This window comes from Ambystoma mexicanum, chromosome 1p, assembly GCF_040938575.1.
Source record: "Ambystoma mexicanum isolate Mex_15411 chromosome 1p, UKY_AmexF1_1, whole genome shotgun sequence".
Taxonomy (NCBI): domain Eukaryota; kingdom Metazoa; phylum Chordata; class Amphibia; order Caudata; family Ambystomatidae; genus Ambystoma; species Ambystoma mexicanum.
The window spans coordinates 1,060,292,257-1,060,313,617 of record NC_090921.1 but is presented as its reverse complement, the minus strand read 5'-3'; positions in this window follow the sequence as shown (position 1 = coordinate 1,060,313,617).

Sequence of the window (21,361 nt, the reverse complement as noted above, 5' to 3'; positions counted from 1 at the left end):
TACGCGTGCTGACGCGCTCGCGCGGGAGGTTTATTTTTTTCACGTGGGTTGGGAAACACCCGTGCGTCATAGGCGCGCTTACGCGCCTGGCCCTTTGGACCAATCATGCGGGTTGGGAAACGGCCGTGCGTCATAGGCGCGCTTACGCGCCTGGCCCTTTGGACCAATGAAATCGCGTACGCGTGCTGACGTGCTTATGCGGCCTTTCCTCGGATTCCACGCAGACGTGCATGATTTTCACGTGCCAATTCACTCCGTATCAAGCTGGCCACGCGTTCACACACGGAAGACCACGCTCCTGCCCCTAAGGCCGGAATCCTGCCCCCCAGAGCCCCGAGCACGCTCCCACCTGCCATCTGCTGCTGCCTGACTGCCTGCTGCCCACGTGCCCTGCTGTTTGCTGCCTGCACATCAGCCAGGGGTGCAGTTGCTGTGACCACCCCTGCTGGAACCAAAGACACCCGACAGCCGTACCATCGCTCCACAGCCCAGCCCCAGGACCCAGTTGGCCACCCACTCCTGCCTCTGGGGTTGCCATGTCAGGGAGCACAACATCTGGCACGACTGGCAACCCCCGGCCAGGGAGGCAGAGGGGCACCAGCTTCAGTGCCACCGAAGTTGGTGTCCTGGTGGAGCGAGTCCTGGGGCAGTATGATGCCCTCTACGGACGGATGCGCCTCGACAAGGAAGGACGGACCAGGATCTGGACGGACATTGTGACTGCCATCAACGCAGAGGGGGTGGCAGTCCGAGAATTCCATCAAGTCAAGAAGCGCTGGGAGGACTACAGGTCCAGGACCCTGAACAAGGCCCGGCGCCTCGTGAAGGCAGTGGATGCCAAGGGGCGGCGGGGCCACTTGTCGCAAGATGAACTTTGGGTCCTGGAACGCATATCCCCAGCGCTCCATGTCCAGGTCCTTGGGAGGCAGACCCGTCTGGAGTCGAGCGGTGAGTGTACATGCATACTGATTGTAAGCTGTGTGTGTGGTGGTGTGCCAGGAGTGTGCATGTTGCACATGTCTTTGTGTGGCCATGTATAAATGTGTGTGTGCAGGGCTGTGAGACAAGCACATGTGTGCCTGTGATGTGTGAGACAAGGATGGTGCATGTGTGTGTGTGTGTGCTTGCAGTGCAAATGCTTGTGTGTGGGCACATGTGTTTGACTGTGCATGTGAGTTGGCATGCTTGTGGTGTGACACATGGATGTTGATTCCATGTGCATTAGTCTGCAGCGTGTGCGTGTGTGTAGTTGTGAAGGGTGCAACAGTGTTGCTACATGGATGCAGGTGACACTGTCATGTTGGAGAGTGAATTGCAAATGTGACATGGATGTTCATCTCATGACTGACAGTTTGCGGAGTGGTACACATGCTTGGATGTGTGCTTTGCATGTGTGCATGTGTATTTGAGTCCGTGTGTATCATGTGATGTGTGGCTCACCTTTGTCTGCTCATGCTGCTGTATGTGAATGTATGTAGCGGGCTGTAGCAATATGGCTGTTGAATGACTCATGTGTGTGCGTTGAGGAGACAAGTGTGTTGGGGATTGTGATGCCAGGTCTGGAGTATGACAATGCCACTCTTGTACAACTGTTATGTGTGTGAGTCAATTGTACAGTGTCCTGATGCCTGTCTCCTGTCTCTCCCTGCCTGCAGCGTCATCTGATGTGGAGGGCGGAGAAGGTGCTGTGGAGCACAGCAGCAGGGATGCCACCGCCAGCCGGAGACGCAAGGCCCGGCTCCCCTCCCCTGTTGTCATCTCGTCGGGGAGTGAGGAGTCCGGTGCTGTGTCCCAGGTCGCAGCTGCCGAGGGGAGGTCCAGGAGGCGCAGGAGGAAGTTGGACTCCTCGGCAGCAGAAGGGGCAGCTGAGACCCCACAGGGTTCCGCGGCGGAAGATGGCAGGGAGTCATCCAGGTTGGTGGTGGGTTTGGTGGAGGAGGAGGCCGTGCAAGGGACTGAGATGGGGTCTGGAGGTGGGTATTCCACTGGTGCTAGTGGTGCAGCACAGGGGCAGGGACAGGAGGCAGCACAGGCCGCCGCGGAGGTGCCTGTGTGTAATCCTGTCCCCGGTCCTGTGTCTGCATCATCTTGCACCAGCAGGGTTGCCCACGTCCGGACCCATTCTCAGGGAGACCAGGCTGTGTTCCTCCATACACTGGGCCTTGTTCCGACCCCCTCCTCACCTGAACCCCCTATGCGCCAGTCGTCCTCCGTGCCATCTTCCTACCCACCTGTCACCTGGGTGCCCTGTGGAGCTGCCTCTGACGATGGGGCCAAGCTGGTGGAGGACACATCCCTGCCCCAGTCGGGAGTCGTGAGTCCAGCAGGGGTGGCCACCGCAACAACAGCACCCCAAACAATGGAGGATGTGCAGGCAGCAGGTGTCAGGGCACCGGCACCAGCACGTCAGCAGCAGGAGGAAGAAGGTGGGAGCCTTGATGGCTCGGGGCCATCACCATCAGAGGGGCAGGCATCAGCCGGAGGGCAGGAGGACCCTGGACGTCAAGTGTCTTCCGTGTGGCAGCGGTTGGGCCATGCCATAGATGCGGAGCGGCGGCGGGCGGAAGAGGCGCGGCTCGCTATGGTCAGGGCGGAGAACTCCATGCGGAGGGCCCTGAGGCGGGCCGAGTGCCTCGAGGCCATCCGCAGGGAGTTGGAGGTGGGTACATCGGCGTCCCTGCGGACCCTCGGGGCTGTGGAACGGGGCCGCCTCCGGGACATCGAGCGGGAGTTCGATGATGCCCTGGCCCGGAACAACGATCAGTGAGCCGCAGGACTTGCCCGCCGCCTTTGTATATAGTTCTGTAGTTTAGTTGTAGTTGGTTTCCTTTGTTTTAATGTTATTATTTGGTTGCCAAAGGACAATGCACCACATTTTTGTATATAGACATTTTCTTACTTAGTGTAAATAGTTAGGTTTCATTTATTAGGGCTCATGGACCCGGATCATCATGTTGATAGTTTGAGGGATGTTAATATGTGTTTGATTTTTTCACATGAGGCAATGTGTTTCTTCTTTCATTTGTACTTGGATTTGATTTTGGACTTTGATTTTGGACCCCTATTTTACTTAATTTTTGTTAATTAGTGTTCCTGATTTTTTTGGTTGTGCTTTTTTATTATTTAGTTTGCATTGCATGTTTATTGTTATTTTTTATTTTTACCATCCTTGTTTATTTTTAATACATTTTCATTTGATCCTTCAATGTCTTGTATCATCTCATTGCTTTCATGCATGACATGTGGGTTGTTTGGACATTCACTTGCAACATCTGTGTGTGACAGACATGTGTTCATTCATATGATTTACATTGGGTGTGTCACATGTCATTGTGTTTGATATGTGGGTGGATGGGATAGTTGTTTGGGAATTCTTGCAGGGCAGACTGTCCATTACGGTCATGATTGTGTGGGGTTGTGACCCAGGTGAAGGTGGACATGGATGGTACATGGGTGGGGGCATTCTGCTAGGTGCCCCTGACTGCGGGGGGGGGGGGTGGTAGACATGGGTGGGGGCCTGCTGGAAGGTGCCCCTGACTACGGGGGGGTGGGGGTGGTAGACATGGGTGGGGGCCTTCTGGCAGGTGCCCCTGACTGCGGGGGGGGGGTGGTGGGAGGCATGAGCAGGTGTGCAGGGTAGTCCCCTGTGGTGTGGGTTGCATGCAGGGGACGTGGAGGGTGTGAATGGAACACCTGTGAGGACCCACCCAGCAGAGCCGCGTGTGAAACTTCCTGCGCACCCCTGTAAATGACGTACCCTAGTTTTTCGTGTGTAGGATTTCACGCGCAACCCTGGAATTCCCGTAGCCTAGCTTTTCGCGTTTGAAACTTCCCGCGCACCCCTGTAAATGACGTACCCTAGTTTTTCGCGTGTAGGATTTCACACGCACCCCTGGAATTCCCGTAGCCTAGCTTTTCGCGTGTGAAACTTCCCGCGCACCCCTGTAAATGACGTACCCTAGTTTTTCGCGTGTAGGATTTCACGCGCACCCCTGGAATTCCCGTAGCCTAGCTTTTCGCGTGTGAAACTTCCCGCGCACCCCTGTAAATGACGTACCCTAGTTTTTCGCGTGTAGGATTTCACGCGCACCCCTGGAATTCCCGTAGCCTAGCTTTTCGCGTGTGAAACTTCCCGCGCACCTCTGTAAATGACGTACCCTAGTTTTTCGCGTGTAGGATTTCACGTGCACCCCTGGAATTCCCGTAGCCTAGCTTTTCGCGTGTGAAACTTCCCACGCACCCCTGTAAATGACGTACCCTAGTTTTTCGCGTGTAGGATTTCACGCGCACCCCTGGAATTCCCGTAGCCTAGCTTTTCGCGTGTGAAACTTCCCGCGCACCCCTGTAAATGACGTACCCTGGCTTTTCGCGTGTGGAACTTCACACGCACCCCTGATATCGACGTGGCCAGGGCAATCGCGTGTGGGACTTCCCCGCACCCCGGGATACACGTACCCAGGGCAATCGCGCGAGTGACTTCTCGCGCAACCCGTTGTACACACACGCGCGAATTTTTGAACAGTGGGTGTCCGTGTAAATGGCGTACACCTTTGCACATCATTAGTCCTTTGGGGTCACGGTATGGCCCATTGCTGTATGTGGGTGGTATTTGTTGGCGCAGGTTTTGGCGCACTTTCGTTGAGTGCGTCGGGACGCTACCGCCTGCTTACTTGTGGCGTACGTTTTTGGGCCTGTGCGCTGGTTTGATCGAGCGCTGTTTTGCCCTGTTCGAATCCATGAATACGTGTTGCCGGAGAGCGTGTGGGCGTTCCGCGCACTTGCCTCCTGTACTTCCCCGTGCCGCCCACATTCTTCCCCATTCCGAGTGTTGTGCCCCATTTTATTCCCCATTCCGAGTGTCCCGCCCTGTGTTCCGCCTACTTTAGAGCTGTGCTCTGCGCTCGGAGTGATAGCGCAGTGGCCGTGGCGCACGCCGTTGGTTGACCTGTGCGCCGGCGTGCGCCGCGCACTTTTTCAGCGCACGTCCTATGCTTTTCTTACGCACGGACTTCCATGAATCGACGTGCGCTGGTTTCCCTGCGCTTTTCGCTATTTTTCGGCGCAGCGCACGTATAGGCCCCTCTGCGCCGGAATTTTCGGCGCACATTTATTCCATGAATCGGCCTGTGAATTTTTTTCTTTCACCTGTTGCAGCATCTCACATACAGAAAGATTTTGAAATCTAGTTCCAGCCTGAAGTGTATGAGCAAGAGCATAACATAATGTTGAAAATTCACTTTCATTCAATAAGTGAAAAATATATTCAACATTGGTGCGGAATCAGGAATATTCAGAATACATTCTTGTACAACGATTTCTGAAGAGGAGATTGGAACTTTTGGGTCATCAAATCTGCCTCCTGTACCAGTAGGAAAAAGCATAGGGGAAACAACAAGCTTCTAATGTCTTTTCCCAGACACTGCTTGATGCACTTTTCATTATTTTCATTTGATACAATTCTAAATGGTTGTCAATGGGCCTCATTACGCCATGGCGGTAAGGGGATTTACCGCCCCATTCCGACCTTGGCGGGGCGGTAAATCCCCAATCCCCATTTACCCTTCCCCATTCCCATTTTTGCCCCATAGGGCATAATGGGAGTGGGGAAGGCGTTAATTACGCCACCGTAAATTACGGTGGCGTAATTAACACCAAGTTCCCTTACCGCCATGGTTTTTTACACCCGCTAAAAGCAGGTGTAAAAACCGCCATGGCGGAAAGGGAACTCGTAATTGGCGGAAAGGTGTTGGCGCAGCTAACGCTGCCGCAAACCCCTTTCCGCCAGGGTCGTAATGAGGCCCAATGACTTCATGTGAGGTTAGAGGATGAATAGTGTAATGGTCATACAAACTATTCCCTTCTGTAACAGATAGACGTTGGAACTGACCTTCCCTGCTTTTGTTTGTTGACTCAGCATCAAGTATAGACAAATCTGGTATAGTCAGACTGCCTTTGTATAAATCATTGTGCTCCAATAGAAACGCCAATGGATTTTTCACCTTTCCAATATCTATAAACCGTTGCCAAATGGTCTTATCTTTAGCGGCAACGCCATTTACTAAAACATACAAAGAATCTGCAATGTCACGCTTCACTCCTTGAGCGTTAACATTTTCTTCCAAATTGAGAGGTACATACACAACTTTGCCTCTCACATCCTGCACTAATTATTTTTTAGGCAGATTTGACATCTTTGTTTGAAATCTAACAATAACTTGGAAAGGATGAACATGTTCAATTTTTTAAGCACAATCGGGATATTAGGCACTACCATATCGTTCCAGACACTTCTTGGAGGAATACCTGTTTGATTATAAAACCCAACACAGTGTCTACAAACATAAAGTGCCCCACTTGTGACAAATCGTTCTTCTACAAATACAGATAAAGTTCTTTCCAAACATCTTCTAGAATGTGTTTAATTTTCTTCTCAATGTACCCTAGTTGCACTTGAGACTTATAAAAAGTGTGTTGAGAAAATACACAAACAATGTCAGGTGTTTCAGTAGAAGACAACTCAAACATTGCCATAGTTTTTTCATACTGTTGAAAAATCAGATCCTTAGAACGCATAGGATCATTTCCACTGCCTCTAAGTGTTTCATCTACGTACACATACTCTTTTAAATGCATGATATTTATCATGTGCACTCTATAAACTAAACTTTCTCTAGTTGCAGTCAGAAGTGTTTGATTTAATAGTGCAAGAGACATACTTGGTGTTTTGCACTCATACAGTTTAACTAGAAGGTATTTTGGTATGATGTGCAGCCAGCATCGGCATATTATGAAACTGACTCTTACATCTACTTTTATCAAGACAAGCTACAGAGTGACCCAGAAGTCCTGTTTTTTCACAAACTTCACAGTCATCTATTCTCTGTAGCATCTTGACCTGTCTTTGAACATTATTTTTGTGCAAAACTTGCAAAAATCTCTTTAAGACTTTACAAGAAAATGTATCAATATTGCTAAATAAAATAGCACGTCCTGTCAGACGGGCTCTCCTCCTCCCCTGACTCCTCCTCACCTGTATGCTCAGGTACTTCCTCTACCTTGACTGAGCTCTTCTTCTTGGTCTTTCTCTTCGTCCCTTGTCCAGGCTTCTTGTCCTTTTTTTTGACGTAAGTAAGGCCGTGCTCCCTCGGCCGCCTCCGTGGTCTGAATATAGTACAGAACCGGAGGTAACCCGAGGAGCACGCCCTAAAAATGGGGAAAAAGCCGTTTGGCAGAAAAAACCCCGATGGATTCCAAGACTGTAGCAATAGGAAGGTCCGATGATAAACCAGAAGACTTGTAGAAGTGTGGAATCAGGTCAGCTGAGACCACAGACGCAAAGCTCCGATGTAAACAGAAGAGACTGGTTGCTGGAGCCTTCTGGACCCGGTGAAAGGGGTCCGTAGGATTAAATGGTATCGTGGACTACCGTGAAAGATACTGCACAGAGGTAATGATGCAGGTAAGGACTGAACAGAAAAGTTCACAATAGAGGGAACACGAAAATAGGATAGAACAGAAAAAAGATAGAAGTCTCCCGACACTAGAGAGGGCTATGACGACAGAGACTAAGTGGGTTGCGGAGAGAGACAAGTACACGGAATACACGTGGAGAAAGGGTACGCGTAGTGAAAGCTAAAGTAGCTAGAAAAGTCCCCGATCACCTTACCTGAAAACCATTAGACACCGCGTGTGGTAAGGGACAGGAAAGGCAAAAGCAAAGTAATACGGGAGACGGAGTAATGCTAGTCGCTGAAAGAGACTGGCAGCGCAGGTAACACATACGATACAACGTGCCGTGCGCTAGTTTGATCAGCCAGTTATAGGTTCCATCGGCCTTCTTGGAATAAGCTAGACCGTTGGTCTTGCTAATGGAATCCATGTTAGTAGTACTTCCAACGGTAATCTATCTTCCAGGGCTGGTGCATGACACGTCCATACCTCACGTTTCTTTTTAGGTTTTATTCTAGACTGTCCTAAACTTTCAATTTCTGTATTGTCAGACCTTAGGATTTCTTCCTTTTTAGAAATCACTCCATTTTGGGTTGATAGCTACATCCATAGTCATCAATAGCAAGGGGCACATTATTTCCTTGAATGTAAAGCTCCTCATTAAAAAGTCTTTCTGTATGAGAAGTGTGTTTCCACTCTCTACATAACATGTCACAAAAGTTGTCATATATAAGTACATGAACTGTTTCTATATTTCTATGGAATGGTGTAGTCACCTTAGGTAATTTCTTAAGTTTATTCAATACAAAAATGAACATGTTTATTTTCAAATGAAAAGATTTTTTAATTATTACTTCTACTTTTTTCTTTTGCAAAACATGCTTCACAACATATCTAGATTTCGGTCTTACTCTAGCTACTAACAGATTTAATAAATGTATTCTTTTATTACGTTCACTAAAAACATTCTGGGTTTCATTAATTTGTTCAGTTGTTCCATCTCCTATTTGAAATTGCAGATTTGGAAAAGTATTATCGATAACAGGTATTGTTTTATTATCTAAAGTATTTGTATCTACAGATTCAAGAACACTACTTTTTGAAATATTGTAACATATGACTTTCCCGCACACGGTTCTTCCTTATGGCACGTTGTTAATGCTTTCTTGATGGAATCTTAGAATAAAGCCGTAAAGAAAACATTTGGGATGGTGACGGTCAGTGATTGTGTTTCTTTATATTTGTTATATATATGAATTGCTATTTATATAAAATGTATTCAGCATATTTAGGTTTGTAATTTAGAACTGTTTATAGGTATTTTAGCATAGGTTATAGGTATTACTTGGAATGTAGGGTTTTCCACATTTTATTTCATTGTTTTCTGAAGAGGGTTCAAGCAGTAGTACATGTTATGCTATGGTTATGTGTGAAAAAAATACATTTCCCATATCAATTATCCGTGCTTCTTTTTCTATAGGTATGACCTGGCAAATGCCATAGTTGGTGTATATCTTTCACTTCATATGTGCATTCCTTATCATGAATTCTAAGGCTGCACAACAAATGGTCACTATGATCTATACAATTAGCTCAGGTTTCATTCAGGCTTAAAATGTACTGTACCAACCACAAATACATCACAGCCATTCAAACTCTACTTTGCTCATCTTATTTACACTACTTGCAATCTGTCGCACACTTTCTCCAATCATATAAGGCTAATCTATAACAGCTATGTCAGCCTATTGGACAAAAAGCATTCCTTCATCAGAAATTTGAAGGAAGGGCTCAAGGTCTTCTCTCTCTACATACATTCATTGCTAAAAACTGAACATGCAAAGTGGGCATCTTAGTCCTGAGCACAATAAATATGGCATAAATTAACATAACGTGTTAATTCACATACATAAAGCTGTTGCAAGATAATCTGTTACATATTGTTGGCTTGATGTAGCTACCTGCCAGTCCTTAATCTCGGTGTGTCCTCAATTTATGAGGAAGGTGATGAGGGAGAAGATCTGGATGGTAATGCACTGCCACTCAGTTGCTCCACCCAGATCCAGTTTTCACACCTTACAAGCCTCTTAAGGACTGTAGGTCAGCTCCAGCCAGACAACATTGAGTAGGCTGCTGGTCACATGACCGGACCCTGCCACTCACTTGCTCCTCCCAGCACCTATTTAATCAGACCTCCTTAGGCTGCCTCATCAAAAGATGTGCAAAGACAAGGGCCTCACCTGTTTATACCTGTTCAGTCCTGATAGGACCAATAGCCTGACCCGCTATCCTGCATTTCACTCACCTACAAACTAATTGCTACTACTACTACCCAACAAAAGACATCACCATGTGTGTCCTCCTTCTACTGCCCATCCCCACTCTCACTAGGATTTCAATGGTCAAGTGCCCTGGGCCGCCCTAGAAAGCTACCCTAGCGAACCTCATCAATAATGGCCTTGCCCCCATCCCAGTGAACATTTCTTTAGTAATACCTGGCATACTGTAACCATAACTTCTGAGTACAATTCCCAACCACTTCTAAAGAGAAGAAATGCTCAGTGGAAACATACTAGTTGAAATTAGCTTTCCCTATAAGATGGCAGAATCCATATATTACCATATGGTAATCACGCCTTGAAACACTTGTGTATAGGCGCGTTACAAATGCCATATCATATCATATATCATATCATATCATATCATACCACACGTAAGGAAAAGAACATTTGCCAACATAAAAACCAAGTTAGCATTAATCAGCCACACTCCATCATAGGACTTGTCATATTTAAAGCCACATTGAAAAACGTCCACAAATCTGACACAAAAGGAGTTACAAATATGGGGTCATAGGGAGGAGCTTGATATCCAACTTCAAAGCACAAACACGGCTGAAATATTTTTCAAGGGTTGAGGTATGCTGCTTGTTTAATGATGGAAATTACTATACACCCCTATTCATTTTACATCTCCCTATGTCTGTCCATTGTGTAACAAAATATGTGTTATTTTGTCAGTCTTAAACTCGTTGCTCATGCAACATTACTCTAAGCGCCCTTACCTTCTTATCGTAGTAGAACTTTCTGCTGCATTTGACACTGTTGATCACTCACCCTGGCTAGCCTCACTCTCACCCTTCTGTCCTTTCCTGGTTTAAATCCTATTTGTCCCAGAAAACATTCTCTGTCTCGTGGGCAGGGATTACTTTGGACTCCTATTCTTTTTCTCATGGTGTCCAACAAGGATCGGTCTGCGGACCTTTCCTATTTTCTCTCTATACTTCTCCTTTAGCTAAAGGTATTTCTTCCTATGGTCTATCACATCACTTCTATGCTGATGACACTCAGCTCTTCCTCTCTTTCTCTTCCTTCTCAGTTGACACACATACTCAGCTGTCTTCATGCTTATTGGCCATAAAATCCTGCATGGCTTCCCTCTATCTTACATTTAACACTCCGAAAACTAAAGTACTCTCTTTGCCTTCTATTACCATCCCCCGCCTTTGCCTCCCTCATCCAATCAGTTTCTCCCCTCTCAGCTCGCCATCTCATCCACTGCCCACAATCTGGGGCTTCACTTTGACTCTGCTCTATTCTTTAAACATCACATTTAAATCTCCTCTCGTGCCTGTCACTACCATTTATTCAATATTCGCAAAGTTCGCTCTTTCCTGACTTTTGATGCAACCAAGTTATTGATATCTTCTTTCATTTTCTCGTGCCTTTTCTATTGTTCCACTATGCTTTTCAGCCTCCCAAATTCTCGACTTGCTCCCTTGAAATCTGCTTTCAGTGCCTCTATTTGTGTACCTTTCTGCTTGACTCAACGTGATTCTATTTCCTCTGCTCTTCTCACTCTTGGCTGGCTCCCCCTCTATGCTCAATTAAAATTCAACTTGTTATCCCTTATCTTTAAATCACTCTACAGTCTTGCCCCATATTACCTCACCTCACTTGTTTCATTCTATACCCCTCCCGCTCTCTTCGCCATTGTTTCAGTTGCGTCCTGTATTACCAGCTCAGCCTGTGCCCAGTCACGTTGTCACACATTCTCTCACCTTGCTCCCTTGCATTGGAACACTCTTCCTCTTTCTCTACGATCTAACTCTGTCTATGCTTTGTTTTGTAAATCACTGAAATCCTATTGGATCCAGCAATGTTCATCCCAGGCTTTTCATGTCATGTTAGTCTCAGGAGGATATATTAGGGGGAAAGTGCAAGCCTTGGACACAGGACGACACGGAGCAACACAGGTTCGATCCCCGGGTCCATGCTTAGAAACCTCTGGGTATTAAGTGTGTTATGAATAACCTATTATATCATATCATACTTCATATCACTATACAGTTTTTGATATTGCTATTATGTACAGTGCTTTGGATTAAGGCGCTATACAAGTCTCAAATAAATACAAATACAAAATACAAAATGTGATTACATAGCATGAAGCCCAAATAGATTCCTTCCCTTCCAAAGCACATCATGCCCAAGCAGATTGTTAAACTACCAAATATGGTTGCTGATTATTAATTATAAATTACTACCAATATTTTGTTTTGTCTACCACACAGGTTAAACTTATGCATGCATTGGCACTGAACATAATAGTACCCATACTGTTCTACATACAAGACAGTAATGGAATCTACTTTCAAATCTGTGACCGAAATGTTAGACTCAATTTGACATACATTGTTGGTGAGGAAACGGTACATAGCTGAACTACATAATGCAGTAATTAGATGAGAGTGGAAATACAGTATACAAAATACCCCATGTAGACCTCTGCTCTAAGTGCTTGAGTAATGTGGGATGGTATTGAGCAGCTCATATAGTGTAAATAAGAGGTGCTGGGTTGTCCTATATCTGTGGTTGACACAGTACAATTTTTGGATGATAAGCCCAAATGAAAAGTGAGCTAATCCTATATGCCACAGTAACAATTTCTTTCATAACGTAACAATTCATGATAAAGCATGCACATAATTAAGAGAACGATATGCATAAACCATGTGATATGCAAGATCATATGTATATAAAAAGAGGCAAGCACATTTGATGTATTACTGCAGGAATAGTGAAATGCAAACTATGAGGCCATAGCCACTTAGCCACTATGAATTCACCTTCTTCACTTTGCTTTATAATTTCTCAGAAACCATTTACCTGGTGTATTTTGTCTGAAATACCAAAGGACTTCAATACTACCTGGCATACTCTAGCCATAACTTCAGAGGACAATTCTCAAAACCACTTCTGAAAAAGAAGAAATTTTCACTGCAAACTTCACAGTTGAAATGAATTTTCCCAGTAAGCTGGAAGAATCCACAAATCTCCAAAAATAATCAAAAGAACATTGGCGAACATCATAACTAAGTTAGCATTCATCAGGTGCACTGCCTCATAAGACTTCTTAAATGTAAAGCCACATTCAAGCACTTCCACAACATGACACAGTAAAAAGTCACTAATATAGGGTCACATGAAACACCTTGATATCCAACTACAAAGCACATACACAGCTGCAATATCTGTCAAGGGTAGAGATATGCTCCTTGGTTTACACTAGGGGTTCTTATACACCCCCATTAATTTCAACATCTTCCAGTGTCATTGAGAAACAACCTTTAAGTGGAAATATATTTTTCTCACACTTAGCCATTGCATAGCAGGTGCTACTGCTTGAACACTCTCCTGAAAACACTGTAGTAAAATATGGAAAACCCTACTTTCCAAATAATACTTATAAAATTGTCATAAACCTAAACATGCTTAATTTATCTTATATAAACACAATTCATATTATACATGAAATATAGAAAAACATACAATCACTCACCTTCAGCTGATCCAAATAATGAATAGATCTTCACAACAGCCAAACACAGAACATGTGCACACTCTGAGTTCTGGAATCAGAATGTCAAAAGTTCTCAAAAAGGTCACTTGCACAGCTTTTAGAAATCCATAGCTCAAAATAGGAATGTACAAATCAAACAAGTAAAAAGCCCAACACATTTTTATTATAACCTATAACAGGCAATAAACCCCAAAACAATCCTTCTAATGAATACTTTGTAGAACATGTAGAAACACAAATAAAACCATTTTCTTTCAAATTTGACAAATTACATAACCACAGCTACAACCTTGGTTACACTGGGAGGACCTTCTCATAACCACGGGCACACGTACATTTTTCAAATGCACTGAAAAAAGACATATTGCAAATGTTTAAAATTTAAATCACACATGCCTTGAAGTGAGAACATCCAAACAGAAAGACATGTAAAAATCTGTGCTAAAACATCAATACAATAATATGATCACTGCACCAAAATACAAACAGCTATAACAGTGGGTTACAATCAGTGATTTCATACCTGCGGCTACCAAAACATGCTGTAAAGTACGACATCCAATTGGAGCATGGGTAGCCGTGGGTCTGGTCAACCGCCAGTAGCCGTGGCTAGCCATAATATTTTTCAAGATTCAAAAAGACACATTAACAAGGTGTGAAAATTCAAACAACACATGAGAGCATAAAATAATGTAGAACTGTGTACTGTAAAATCCATGAAATATCATGATAAATGCACAAGAATTGGTACAGTTGTACCCGTGGCTAATGCAATAGTTATAGTGAAAGTTATAGACCTGGCAGGAACCACCAAAAATACGCAACGTCCCGTTGGCTGAGTGGTGCCCGCAGCCATAACCCCTATAAACCCCTCTGACAGAGTGCAACATTTCATTGGCTACTGTCGTAACCGTGGCTGTTTAAAAACAAAAGCATTTTCCTTTTCCAATATACTTATATAATATAATTTCTCTGGGTGGCGCTCAAAAGAGCCTTTGGATTCCTTTATCAATATATAACCAAAAATTATATTTTCAATCGGGGAAATACCCTGCACCTCTATTACAAGTAAAACAATCTTGGAACATTTCTCTGTGCTCTTTCTTTAGATGATTCATTCATTTTCTTTTCCCAAAGAGAAAATAACCTGCGCTCCCTGTCAAAAATATGTCTCCACAATTGCAGCATAAACCTCTCATTTCAAACACTCCATCTAAAACAATATTATGCAACCAAAAAAACTTTGTAAGCCAATGCTTTGACAACACATCACCTATGTTCTCAACATCTCTATGAACCCCATTCTCAAAATTCTCAACAGTCTTCTGAACAGTGAAATTCCTCTCCTTCTGAAATTGGCTCCATGTTTCAAATATCCAATGAAGCAATAAATATACCCCAAAAATAGCACAATCTCCTAAAACTACACCTCAATCTGAAGCAATAAAAATATACTCTGTAGAAAAAATTGTAATGTAATGATACAATATAATCTACAGTTGTATTGGCGTATATAAACATCACTCACAAAATGTACATTCTCTGATAGGTTGAACAGTTGAACAACATCTGAGGTACTTGAGATCCTACTGACAGCTGCCCACCACACAAACAATAAACAATCAATCAGAAACTAAATACAAGAAATTCCACCATCTCTCCTCATGTACTCTTACTCCATTGCCTAGTGTAATATCTGAAGTGACAAGCAGCACTTCTTTCTACCACAGGAAAATGGAAAACAACATGGAATGGCTGGAGGACAATTATCCTACAGAGGAAGAAACAAAAAAAAGAAGATGCTCAAGAAAAGGAACCAGAAGAAAATACACCACATTCAGTATTTTGTGAGCCCATTCTTTATATTTATGTAAAATAAGACTAACAATAATATATTAAGCAACAAATATCAGTCAAAAAAACAGGTATAGTTTGTCTAACTACTATTAAATGTCTGTACAACCAACACAAATCTTTTTAAAGGGTATTATAGCTTCAATTGTTTAAACATTTTTCAAATATTTTCAAACAGATGAAGAAGTAATTCAAGTATCAAGACGAATTAAACAAGAAGAACCACAACAACTACCCATGAAACTAATTACGGATACATTAAAAGAAATAAAAACAACCATTAATTCATGTTCAAAAAGAAGTACATTCAATGGAAAAGGAAATTGAAAATGTTCAGACAAATCATGGACAGTAATAATCCAGATAATTGAGCTAAGGAAGAAGATGTATCATGTGTTCAAAGTGAAAGAAAAATAAAACCCACAACCACATTTCCCCTCAAATAAACATGTATGTAACAAACTTTGTTTGCATATTTATTTACCTTGATATGCTGGTGGCTGCTTATTATCTGGTTCTGCACAGAGCACCACTTGTACCCGCGGGTAGCAACCCAGCACACATGGATGGATGTGGGATAGATGCGGGTAGACATCCCCAGACATTGCTGTTCCTAAGCACAATCCTCAATAAACCAATAACACCCCTTTTTTATGTAGCTGCGGCTATAGGATTGTTTTTTGTTTTTTCAAACTGAGCATAGAATATGAATGACAAAAGAGATAGTAGCGATACAATGGTAATTAAAAGGAGTTTTGTAAGGTACATGATGATACAGAGAGCATGCCAAATGTACTAAAATACAACACTCAGTGTGCCCCAAAACAGTTCTTTTAAGGACTACACATCACATATAAAAACACAAGTACAATTATATAACATCCAAAAACATATTCTAAAATAAATCATCGCTCATAGCCACGGCTAGAGTTCATTTACTTTTTTCCTAGCCACAATTGCAATATGAATCTTTTGGCGGGGTAAGTCACATAGATTTTTATACATACATACATATAATAGATACATTTTAGAAAGGACTCTTTCGGGTACAAACAGCATACTTTTTTGCACATTGATGCATATAGACATGGCTATGGTGCAATGAACCCACGGCTATGACTCTCCTCAGTAGTTAAAAATATATCCTTCTATCTGTAAAGAAAGAAAATATAATTAGTCAAAGAACACACACACATCAAAAAACACAATTTAATGCACAAGTTTTTATGACCCTCATATCTTGAATGCACTGCATCACATGCACTATATAGGATACAACTATATAGGATACAACATTTGAGCATACAACACTGTTGTTCTCTTTGCACATACCAATCATTCGGTTATTGGGGAAAAAATCCAACTTGGATTAAAAAAACCCTATAATAATATAAACAAATATAAAAACTACCATTACAGTAAAAAAACAGGGATATATAAACTGGGTAAGACTAAACAAAGGATGTTATACTGGGTGGTTGCAGGACAGAGGATGGGGAAGGTTAAGTAAACTTGGAGAACAAGAGTGAACAGGGTGGGATAAGCAAACTTGGACAACATGGGATAGAAAACAATCAAACAGGTAGAAACACTAGTACTTTTCATATTTTGTGGCAAAAAACAAATAGAGAAAGTCCACTACAACTTGCATGAAAAGACGCTAATACATGGGCCTTCAAATGTTTCTAGATGGTCTGCCCCATACTAGGCGCAACCTATATTGACTTACATGTAGACTTGCCTCTTCACTGGAGCTGTGAGCGGTGGTTGCGCAAAATCAACCTCCACACCTTAAAGGTGCTGCCACCAACAGCCAGAGTCTTGAAACACCTGCAGCACTGGATCACTCCATTTGAAGAATTATCAGAAATGCTAAAAAGGTTCACAAAGGAGACTTTTCATGAACTGATGTGCTGCTCCCATCTCCAGCAGTACCACTATGTTTTGAATATGGGTTGGCCTTTCAAAGGAGTTAACTGTGCAACATCAAGTGCAAGGTAACTGGGATACTGAGACGATGCAGCTTCAAAAAAATAAAAATGACTAAAATGAACTTGCAAAACACCATCCATTGTACTACCTCACAGAAAACTCAAAACAGCTAAGAGAACTGCATAGCTGAAAGTGCATTACAATTACAACAAATACAATCAAATAAACCTTCAACCTCACTAACATGAATACAAAAACGAAATGCCTGCATATAAATGCCATTGATTGACAAATTTAATTTTGTAGGTCCATGTTAGTTAAACTTAAAAAATACATTAAAAAAACTTGCCACACAATCAGAGCAGATGAAAAAAAAGATAGCAGTGGTTAATATAACTAACACACACAACAATGCAAATAAACCTTCAAATATATAAATATTTAACACTTACTTTCACATCAGCCACACTCCTGCCATGTGCACAGTAAGAGAGACTGGAATCAAAGGGATAAAACTGCAGAAAATGGTGCCTTTTATACTTTCCAAAAACAAATGCCAATAAAACTACTAAAATGGCTGTCACTTTTTTACCACAACCTGTCACAGAGAGCTACACAAATAGAAAAATAACAACAACCAATAACAAACAATGAAACTCACAGAATTCTATTTGTTTCCCACCCAGCATCGTTCATAGCTGCAGCTATTTGATGAAGCTGAAGATCTTCCTTTGTATCTGGGACTACACATAATTTTCTTAGCAAGCCCAAATTCAAACTAAGCTGGCCTTCAAAACTTCAAATGAAATAAGAGAACACCTGAGCAGATAAAATAACACACACAAATAACATGCAGTGCTGTATCATCCACCTAAAAATATAATGATTGCACAGAAAATGTATGGTTTATAGACACAGCTATAAATATAACCGCGCCTACAGGTATAGCTAATAAAATGACGAAAAGCATTGACACGACTATGCACATGCTTTTTTTATAGATGCAGTTATAGAAAAGCCCTTCATGGCCATTTGCCATTAGCCACGGCTAGACTAAAAAAACAATGAATACAAAAATGTATTTCCACTCCGCCAAACTCCAATCAAGCGTCCTTAATATGCCTACCAGCCTCCACCTCCACTCCTCATAGTCCGCCTCCACTTCCCTCATCTCTCCCAGTCCCCCAAAACACTCAATGCATCTATGATGCTACTCCACCCAAAATGTCGGATAGCCGGGGAACCACACATCCACATGACGTGCCGTTTGCCAGAATACAGCCTTGGCTGCACAGGGTTCCACTTTTACCCACGGGTAGCAATGCTGCGCACTGAGTGGATGCTGGATAGCTGTGGGTAAATATCCCAGTCATTGTTGTTTCTGGGCATAATCTTCAATGCACTAATCACTTCCCTTTATGTATAGCCACTGCTAGCAGAATTCATTTTATTTTCATTTTTAAATGTAAGTATGGAACATAAATGACAAACGAGACAGTAGTGATACAATGCTACTTAAAAGGTGTCAATACAATGAATGACTGCTCATGGAGTTATTTAAAGTGGATGATGATAAAGTATACACAGTAGTTAGTATATGGAGGATTGGGATTAGGCAGGGTGAAAAAAGTTCAAAAACAGGTAAAGGATAGGTTGGACACAAACAATGAGAGTATAGTGCATAAAGAGTTCTACAATCAGAAGGATAAAACTGCAAAAACTATGGCTTTTATACTTTTCAAAATCAAAATCTCAAAAAGAGGACTATATTTACTAACCAAAATACAAAAATGGCTGACACATTTTGAGTGTAACCTATCACAGACAAACACAGAATTACAACAGTAACATCAACCAATTACAAACACCACAACACACACATCATATATACCCTATTCATAGAAATTACTAGAAATTCAAAGTAAGAATAATTTTCCTGGAAACGGAGAAAGACAGCAGATATCATGGGTGGTTTGAAAACTGTGTGGCTGATTGGAGACAGTTGGCTGTTTTGGTTACTGGCTTTTTGTGAGAAACTAAATAATAACGTGGACCTTGGTTTGAGAGATTTTACAATTTGATGGTAGTTTCAGCATTCATGAGAGACCACAACAAATCATGGATGATTTCAAAAAACAACACACGGTTCTACATGGCCAATTCCTATAGATATGAGTCCACCTAACCGATGAAGGAAATCCAGTGTTCCTTCATAACATCAAAATAGTACTCCAAATGTGCTAAAATACTACACTCAGTGTACCCCAAAACAGTCCTTTTAAGGACTACTTAACACATATAAATACACAAATACAATAAAATAATACCCAAAATATTTTTTTTATATAACCACGGTGAGAGTTTATTGACTTTTTTTATAACCACGTTTACACATTTTTATTTAAAGGGGTGGGGGCTCACTTTGGGTTTTATAATACAATAGAAGTTTAAAGATCAATAAAGTAAAACACTGCTCATGTAGTTATGTAAGGTAGATGAAGATAAAGAAAGCAGAGATAATACATGATAGTAAACTAGGTGGAGATACATTGAATAGGTACAATTACACAAGATATAATAGCATGGGTGATAAAACACAAGCTAAAATACAGTGTATAGGGCATCTAAAACTAGAGTAGGATGGCTCTTTTTTGTATTTTTGTGTTGAATTTTTTAAACAATTTTCTTCTTTTTTTCTCTGCAGTCTCAAATGTAAGAAAGTCTGAAAACATGCAGCCAAAATAGATAAGACTGCCAAATGGCTACCCAGTGATTTTTCTCACCCGACGTCACTATATATATTTTAAAAATAAATAAAACAGGGACATCCCTCAAATGTATAGCTGCGGGCACAGAACTACTCTTACCCGTGGCTGTATTTAGTTCTTTATAACCTCGAATATAGCCGCGATTATCAGAAATAAATGCTTTCCTGCCCCCCCCAAGCTCTCACCAAGTGGTCCCCTCATCTGGGCCAGCTCCCCTGTGTCCCCAGATGGCCTCCTCACCTCTTCTGCCCTTTCACGTTCCATCCACAACACATGTTGATTCTATGATGCAGTTTGCTTTGAGATGTCGGCTATTCTAGGCTATAACCGTGGCTATAGAAAGATGTGTGTTGCTAACTCAGTCCCTGGACCTCCTATAACTCCCAATCTTCACTTCATGTGTTCCTGCAACCTCCCCACTTCTAAACGAAAGTAATTTGCAGTTATATTAACCTGCAAATTGCTTTTCAACTACTTTTCTTTTCCCGTTATCCTCAGCCATAACCGCTGTTCTCTCTTGCAACGAGAGAAAAACAAGATGGAGGCTGTTTCATTTCTAAAAATACCCAGTTTTGGGTAATACCCCTTCTCCATCAAATATTTAAATAACTACTTCATGGGATAACCCCAAACCATGCATGGATCGCGAGTCAACGCTTCGTACCCAAGTTGTTTTGGACTTGGTCCCAATTCGTCCAGCGGTTTTGGATGTGCTCTTTGGCAATTGACCTTTTTACACATATCATTTTCTAAATTACATGAGCTTTAAAACATGGAACAACTAAGTATTAGGGTATATGCATTAAGCATTATGATACATTTCAAGAATTTTCATACATGGGTTTTGAAAAAAGCACATATTACTCTAAATGTATATATGCACAGAAAAGAAATGAAGTTTTGAAATTCAATATTTGCTTGAAAACATATACATAGCTGTATATTTATTTGTATGTGTCTTTTGTAAGTTATTAACATGTTAACATTGAAATAAAACACACTGTACAAAATAAAAGTAATCTTTAAAAAGAGTCACATTTTTTAATACATTGACTTGTGTGTACGTCATAGATGTCATCAGTGATGTCATCTGTAATATCATTATTGTGGTCTCAGGCTGCACAATCGGAAATGTGAAATTAAGGTGGCTTTAGCTGAATATATACATATATCATAGTGCCGCAGTCACCACAATATAGTTGAGTATCAAAATACATAGGAAACCCATCTAAAGAATTGCTAAAAACTTTTGACTCGCATGATAGATTTGGCCTCCACCCCGACTGGAAGTTTTATTTATTTCATTATTTATTGGACATTTGTATGTCGCCTACACACGGTGTTTCCAGGTACTACAAGACAAGATAGGGGGGGCATGGGAAATCATAAAAATACAACAGCAAAGAACGATTGTATACCATGAAAGTACATGACAAGGTGGTAAGTGCACAACGGTTGGGGGTCGAGGGAAAAGTGCAGGATTCGGGTACCCCATT